The following is an 8,035-nucleotide window of genomic DNA, read 5'->3' on the forward strand; positions in this document are numbered from 1 at the left end:
TGACATGATCACATCCCAGCCTCGGATTGGGAGATTGGAGCATTGGAGGCGAGTCATTGATGATATAGACATGGTCATCTGGAGGCCGTACCTGGGGTGCGAGGAGTGGGAGGACGACGCGCTGGAGCTACCCTATGTGTTCAGGAGCAGGTATCTAATTGGGCGGACGCCCTATATTCTGGAGAGGCAGCTTATTGATAGGGTGTGCAGGCAGTTTGGGCGGATCCAGCGGATGCCACGGGGCTCGGGCATGTATGCTCGTACGGTCAGAGATCAGGTGCAGTTTGGTCCACTGCTATCATATGATCAGGCGGTGACGCAGCTAGCGGAGATGATGCCGATGCCATGGGACATGTGGCCAGAGGTAGATGATGCAGGGATGGATGCAGAGTACTCTGCGTATTGGGCAGAGCATCCATTTCCCAGATTGACAGATCCGGTAGAGCCACTGGATGGAGAGGGTGGAGGAGATGATGATGATGGAGGAGGGGATGGGGGTAGGGGCCGGCGGAGGCGGAGGGGAGTGGTGGGAGAGAGGCGGGTGGCACCTCGGAGGGAGGGAGGATAGGAGATAGTAGCTCCGGTGGTGAGAGGACGGGGTGGACTGCCCCTACAGGTGCCAGCAGCACAGGGACCGAGACAGGTACAGGCAGAGGGACAAAGACAGGTGCAGCCACAGGTACCTATACAGGCACAGGGACAGGTGCAGGCAGAGGTTGAGGGACAGGCACCTATAGGGGAGGAGCCACAGGCAGAGGCAGAGAGCGGAGACTCTGAGGAGGATGAGGTGTTGAGGCTGTGAGAGATCTGCCAGGGCCAGGCAGATGAGATTGAGGATTTGGTGCGGGAGAGGAACCACCTCAGGATCAGGGTCCGAGACATAGAGCGGGAGAGGGATCAGGCCATCCAGAGATACACAGAGGCCGAGACAACTCTGAGGGCAGGTAGGCGGGCAGCAGAGGATGCAGGGGCAGGCTACGCATATGTTTTGCGAGCCAGAGAGGAGATCGCCTACTGGAGGGATCTATACTATGCAGTCGTGCTAGCAGATCAGCGTGCTAGGAGCTTCCATAGATCGTCGCGCACAGCGACGGCTACGGGAGGGAGCCGCAGGAGACAGGCATCCAGCGGTGGGATCATGGGGCCTCCACCACCACCAGAGAGACAGGGGGATCTCGGGGCGGGTCCTTCTATAGCTCAGACTCCGTCGAGGCCAGGCGGCTCCGAGGGAGGGAGTTCCTCATAGCTATAGTGGGCTCCCATTGTATCAGTATATGTATCATTGTTGTATTGTAGACACCTGCGGGTGATTCTTTTGTAGCCATATGATTCTTTTGACATCATTGTATCATGACACATTTTGATTATATATGAGATGAGTCACCATTTTTGCAGCAGCTATATGCATGTGTACCTTATGTGATGAGATGTTCTTATGTGATACATGTTTTATGATATGGATGCTTATATGATGCAATGCAATATTTTTTTTGTTCTTTTATGTTGTATATGTGATGCATGATGCAAATGTGAATGTATAAGTGCAAATGAATATGATAATGCAAATGATTATTTACATAATGAAAATGTGAGATGTGCTAACATGTGTTGTATGCAGGATGTGATGCAATTGTGATATCTATATGTATGTATGAAATGCTTATATGTGGTGATGTAGGTGTAACTATATGAAATGCAAATGTTTTTGGTGTGTCATTATACTCAGTCATCTGATAGCGGGCTACACGGACTCGAGAAGGACAATGGAAGTCAATCAAGAAAGGGGGATGGAAGACAGAAGATATGAACGTGAAAGAGCTTCTTGTGCGTTATCATCATTGAGCTTTATTATGGCAAAATAGGTTATGACAATCGAGGCATATGTTCGGCCCAGAAAGTCATTGTACCCATTTGCATGGAGATAAGACAGTCACAAACAAGGAATGCCCCAGTTCATACTAGACTCACAGTGTCCTCATATCCTTAGACAAGTCATAGTATTACTAAGAGACAATCCACAGACAGCAAATGCAAATAGGTGACGATACCCCATCCTCGCCTTTCTAGTCAAAGACATCCTGGAGATAGAATCTCTAGTCAAAGACATCCTGGAAAAGCTAAAAGACATGTCACCAAAAAGATAAAATCAAAAGAAAACCAAGAATCGACACCAACATCCACTGTAGTCCTCAAGTTTAGTGTCTCTTGTCACTTGTTTAAGTCTTATTTTGATTGTGGTCACAATGTTCACTTTCACAAAAAGGATAGATTAACACTGAACCATATGTTGTCTGAGTCTGTTGAAAGATTTGATTTTGTTGAAGCTCATTGTTGCTGCTGTGTCTCATCTGAAACTGACTGAATCCATGAAACTGATACTTTATTGCGGAGAAGATGGACCTTTATGGTGGACTGGCGATGCAAATGCTGCTTTATTGCGGATTGTGCGCGGATAGACTTGAAGGAAACTGGAAGAAACTGTACTCCTCGAAACATGTGATGTTCTCAGTTCCACACCCATTACTAGACATAGGAATTGGCCGTAGTCACAGATAGGATCTGATTTATTATGGATGGAAAAGGGAGTGAAAAGGGAGGGTTATTATGAATGGCTAACCAATCTTAGGTAGATCAATAACAAGCCATGATGGGAATGGGTAAGTTTATTGTGAGTGAATAGGTTGTGAGTGTGTGCAAAGTGAAAGAATGAAAGTGAATCCTGAAGGAGGGAGGAGCAAAGTCTCTATGCATGGCGTTGGTGACCCAGTTTTCACCATGGTACTTGCCCAGGGCGCCACCGAAGTGGTTTTCACCGTTGGACGAAATTATTTCTCTTTACTTTTTTCGATTTTTCAATTTTTTTGTTGTCACAAGGCGCCTGTTTGCCAGGTTTTCACCAAGTGACGATTTTTTTTGTTTTATAATTTTTTTGTATTTTTGAATTTTTTGATTTTTTTGTATTTTTGAATTAGGATATTCCGATGAGCTATGTGTAGAACCTGCGAAGGTGCATGCTGTTGATAGGATCCTCCAAAGGTTCACCTTCTGTAGTAGAGAGCTGATATGCCCCAGATCCATATGCTGCTGTGATGATGTAAGGACCAAGCCAGTTTGGTTCGAACTTGCCCTTCTTATCTCTGTCTTGCTGATTTTTGGGGTTCTCTCTGAGGACTAAGTCACCTACCTCAAATGTGCGAGGCTTGACCTTGTGATTGTAACTGCGACTCATTCATTGTTGGTAAGCCTTGAGATGATTAAAAGCAGTGTGTCGTCGTTCCTCCAGCAGTTCTAGTTCTTGTAAGCGAGAGACCCTGTAGTCTTCATCGTTGATTATGTTTCTCAAGGAGACCCGTAAAGAAGGTAGCTCGACCTCAATAGGCAAGATGGCTTCAGCGCCATAGACAAGTGAGTAGGGTGTAGCTCCTGTAGGTGTGCGGACACTGGTACGATAGGCCCAAAGTGCGGGATTGAGTTGGACATGCCAGTTACGGCCAGCGTCGTCGACTGTCTTTTTAAGGATTTTGAGAATTGTTTTGTTAGACGCCTCAGCTTGGCCATTACCTTGGGGGTAGTATGGTGTGGAGAAACGGTGAGAGATATGGAAGCGCTCACAGAGTTCATGAACATCCTGGTTCTTGAAAGGACGCCCGTTATCGGTGATAATGGAAGTAGGAATCCCGTATCGGCAAATGATGTAGTTCAGGATGAAAGTAGCGATTTGTTTCCCAGTAACTTGTGTGAGAGGCACAGCTTCAATCCACTTTGTGAAATACTCTGTGGCTGTGATAATGAATTTATGTCCATTGGAAGAAGGAGGGTGAATCTTGCCTATGAGATCGAGTCCCCACTGACAAAAGGGCCAAGGAGATGCAAGTGGCTGTAGTTCTTGTGCTGGTGCATGTATAAGGTCTCCATGAATTTGACACTACTTACACTTCTTGACAAACTGATATGCATCTTTTTCCATAGTAGGCCAGTAGTATCCAGTCCTGATGAGTTTCTTGGCCAAGGTAGGACCACTAGTATGCGGACCACATATCCCTTCGTGCACTTCTCGTAACGCAATCTGAGCTTCGTCACTCTCTAAACATCTAAGAAGGGTGCCATCTAGACCTCGTCGGTATAGGATATCAGCTAGGATAACGTATCGGGAGGATTGGCGAATGAAAGTGCGGCGTTGGTTGTTCGATAGATCGGGAGGTAAGATATTGTCGCGAAGGTATGTGAATATGGAACCATATAACTGGGATTCAGGACCAACAACACATATCATTTCCATAGGAGTGATCTCATATGACGGAATCAACAGGTTGTCAACCAGGAACTCATAGCGAGTCTCATTTTGCGGCAGATCAATGAGCGAAGCAATTGTAGCCATGGCATCAGTAGCGCGATTCTGTTCTCTTGGTATCTGTTCAAACTCTATCTTTGCAAAATGTTGTTTCAGATCATCTACCAGTTGTTTGTAAGGCATTAGCTTTTCATCTTTTGTTTGATAATCATCAGTTGCTTGACGGATGACAAGTTGAGAATCCCCAAAAACACGAAGTTCTTGGATCTTCCACTGAACTGCAATTCTTAGCCCAGTTGTTAATGCCTCGTATTCCGCTATATTGTTCGTGCAAGGAAATGATAAGCGGTATGACTTTGGTATAGAATCGCCTTGGGGAGTTATAAAGAGTATACCCGCTCCTGCCCCATGCTGTGTGTATGAGCCATCAAAGTATAGTTGCCATGGCTTTGCAGGTGATATCGTTAGAATAGACTCATCTGGAAATTCTGACTGTAGAGGAACATCATCTATCATGGGAGCATCTGCCAGTTGATCTGCGATGGCTTGTCCTTTTATGGCTTTTCTGTCCACGTATTCAATGTCGAATTCACTCAAAATCATTACCCACTTGGCCAGTCGCCCAGTAAGTGTAGCTTTGTTGAGAAGATATTTTAGTGGATCAATTCTGGCAATCAACTTAGTCTTGTGAGTGAGCATATAATGTCGTAATTTCTGTGAAGCAAAGACCACAGCGAGACATGCACGCTCAATTGGTGTGTAGTTCAGCTCATATCCCACCAATGTGCGACTGATATAGTAGACTGCTTTTTCCTTGCCGTCAGGTATTTGTTGTGCTAGGAGTGCCCCCAGTGCTGTTGGAGTAGCTGATATGTAAAGTAGCAATGGTTGATCTGGAATTGGTGGCATCAAAACTGGTGGGTTCAAAAGATAGTCTTTGAGTGCCTGAAAAGCCTGTTGACAGTTCTCATCCCATTTGAACTTGATGTTTTTGTGTAGCAGGTGCTGGAAAGGATTGCACTTATCTGCAAGTTGTGCTATGAATCTTCGTATGGACTGGAGTCTCCCTTGTAAAGACCGAAGTTGACTGATATTCTTGGGTGGCGGCATGTCCAAGATAGCCTTGACTTTTGCTGGATCAGCTTCTATTCCTCTTTTAGACACAATGAATCCTAGGAGCTTCCCGGAGGTTACTCCAAAGACACATTTCTTTGGGTTTAATCTTACCTTGTATTTTTCCAGCCTATCAAAAGCAACTGAAAGTATGTCCAAGTGTGTATTTCTGTCTATTGATTTAACCAAAAGGTCGTCAACATAATCTTCCACCGTTACATGCATGAGATCATGGAAGATAGTAGTCATAGCTCGTTGATACGTGGCACCTGCATTTTTCAGCCCAAAGGGCATGACATTCCAGCAGAAGGTTCCCCATGGACAAGTAAATGATGTTTTATGTTGATCTTCAGGTGCAATCCTGATCTGATTATATCCAGAGAATCCGTCCATTAAAGATAACATCTCATGGCCTGCTGTGAGATCAACAATTAAATCAATGTTTGGTAATGGGAAATCGTCCTTCGGACAAGCCTTGTTGATATCCCTAAAGTCTGTACATATTCAGATGCTACGATCTGGTTTGCTAATAGGTACTAAGTTGGAAATCCATTCAGGATAATCAATTGGGCGTATGAATCCGACATCCAGTAATTTCTCCAGCTCTGCCTTGACTAATAATGCCACTTGTGGATGCATTTTCCTCAATTTCTGTTTTACTGGTTTTGCCCCCGGTTTGACTGTTAAATGATGCATTACTAAATCGGGGTCTAGTCCAGGCATATCAGCATAAGACCATGTGAAGTTGACTTGTCGTTCCTTAAAGAAGCTTATGAACCTTGCTTTCTCGGCCTCTGTCAATGATTGAGCCAAAAATATGTTATGTAGAACCTCTGTTGTACCAATGTTTGTCTTTATAGTCTCCTCTACCAACATGGATGATTTTTCCTCGTATGATGCTGGGAGAATGTCAAGCCTTCCATCTTCGGGCGCCTCAGAGAGGTTTTCACCCTCAGATACGTCCTTTCTTTTTACTTTTTTAGAGTCAGATAGCACCACAGTGTGGTTTTCGCCATAAGACCCTTGTTTTGTTTTTATTTTCACATTTTTGCGACTAGAAGGCCCCGACACCCTCACCAAAGTATGCCATGTTATTAAGCTCTATGGCGTATCCTGCTTTATGGTCTCCAAGAGGAAGATCATCGCGAATGCCGAGATAATCGACAATAGCTTCGTCATTTTGAAATGTATCAAGCTGTGCTGGTCCATCCTGATCCCAGTCAATGAGTTGGGGGTGAACGAGGGGAAGGTCTTTAGTGTTTTCAGAGTTCGCAAGGCTAATAGTGAAGATGTGGTTATATTCAGGTATGTCAAGATAGTCATCGAGGTCGTCAATGGCACTCTCCTCATCAGTTTCGATCGTGAGTGAGTCCAAATTATCATCACTAGTAGCACCCTCAGGGACAGGTGTCCTCATCCTATGTGATCTTGACCTAGGGCCTTGAAATGAAGCTTGTGCGGGATCCTTATGGGTCGGTTCTTGACCAACTCTGAATTTCTTGTAAAACTCCTCCTCCTCTGTAGGTTCCTCTGGCTCTCTAAATGTCTCGTTGAGCTCATAGTCGCTGGAGGATTTGTCTGAACCCCATTCCCATTCGTTGGAATCTGTAGAATAGTCATCTTCTTGTTGGACTTTAGCCACTTTGACTCGCCATATCTGTTTTGTTCTTTTATTGTGAATCTTGGGATTTAGAAAACCAAGCCCCTTGGAGCGTTCCCTTCGTGTAGTTAGCTCAGGTTGTAAAGGCTCCATGACACCTTCTTTGCGTAGTCCAAGAGGACTCTTTCCATCATACCCGAATCTTTGCAAAATTTTGAAACCTTTGCCATAGTTCTCACAGGGTATTATAATTTGATCATGTGTATCCTCTTCAGCGTCCTTATATAGCATTTTATATAAATTTTCTTCCTCTAGTTCGCCCCATTTTTGAAAGACGGTAGGATCCCATTTGAGTAGCATGATGGAGATTTGCTTATTAGGATGTGGCCTCCCATATTCCTTGGGAGAGGTCATGACTTGTCGTAAGAACATTGTTTGATTCAGAGTGTATTCTCCCATGCCTTTGTCTTGAAACTTGGCTCTAAGTTCACCTTGTTTGGATGTCGAGGGCTTTAATGACTCAGGATCAATATATGCTGAAGAAGGAGTAGCCTCACGATTGCTGGGAATGATAGTCTCAGTATGTGATCTCAAGTTATTGCAATATATGAATGGATTTGGATCACCATTGACCGTTACCTCGACTCCATTATGAGGAAACTTAATGCATTGGTGGTATGTTGATGGGACTGCCCTCATTTCATGAATCCACAGACGTCCTAGCAATATGTTATACATGAGGTCTAGATCCAGGACTTGACAAACCACGTCCTTTGTGACTGGCCCTATTCTTAGTGGTAAGATGACCGTGCCCTTGAACGAACGCTCTTCATCATCATAAGCCTTAATAGTGATTTGGTTTGTAGAATTTACAGCTTTGTCAGAATATCCCAATTGTCTGATGGTGCTCAATGTACAAATATTAAGACCTGCTCCTCCATCTATCAGGACTCGTTTTATTCAGTGCTTATGTATGAAGGCTTCAATATGTAGAGGTGCATTATGAGGCTGACTTATGGAGGCGTCATCGG

This window comes from Cryptomeria japonica, chromosome 7 (assembly GCF_030272615.1).
Source record: "Cryptomeria japonica chromosome 7, Sugi_1.0, whole genome shotgun sequence".
Taxonomy (NCBI): domain Eukaryota; kingdom Viridiplantae; phylum Streptophyta; class Pinopsida; order Cupressales; family Cupressaceae; genus Cryptomeria; species Cryptomeria japonica.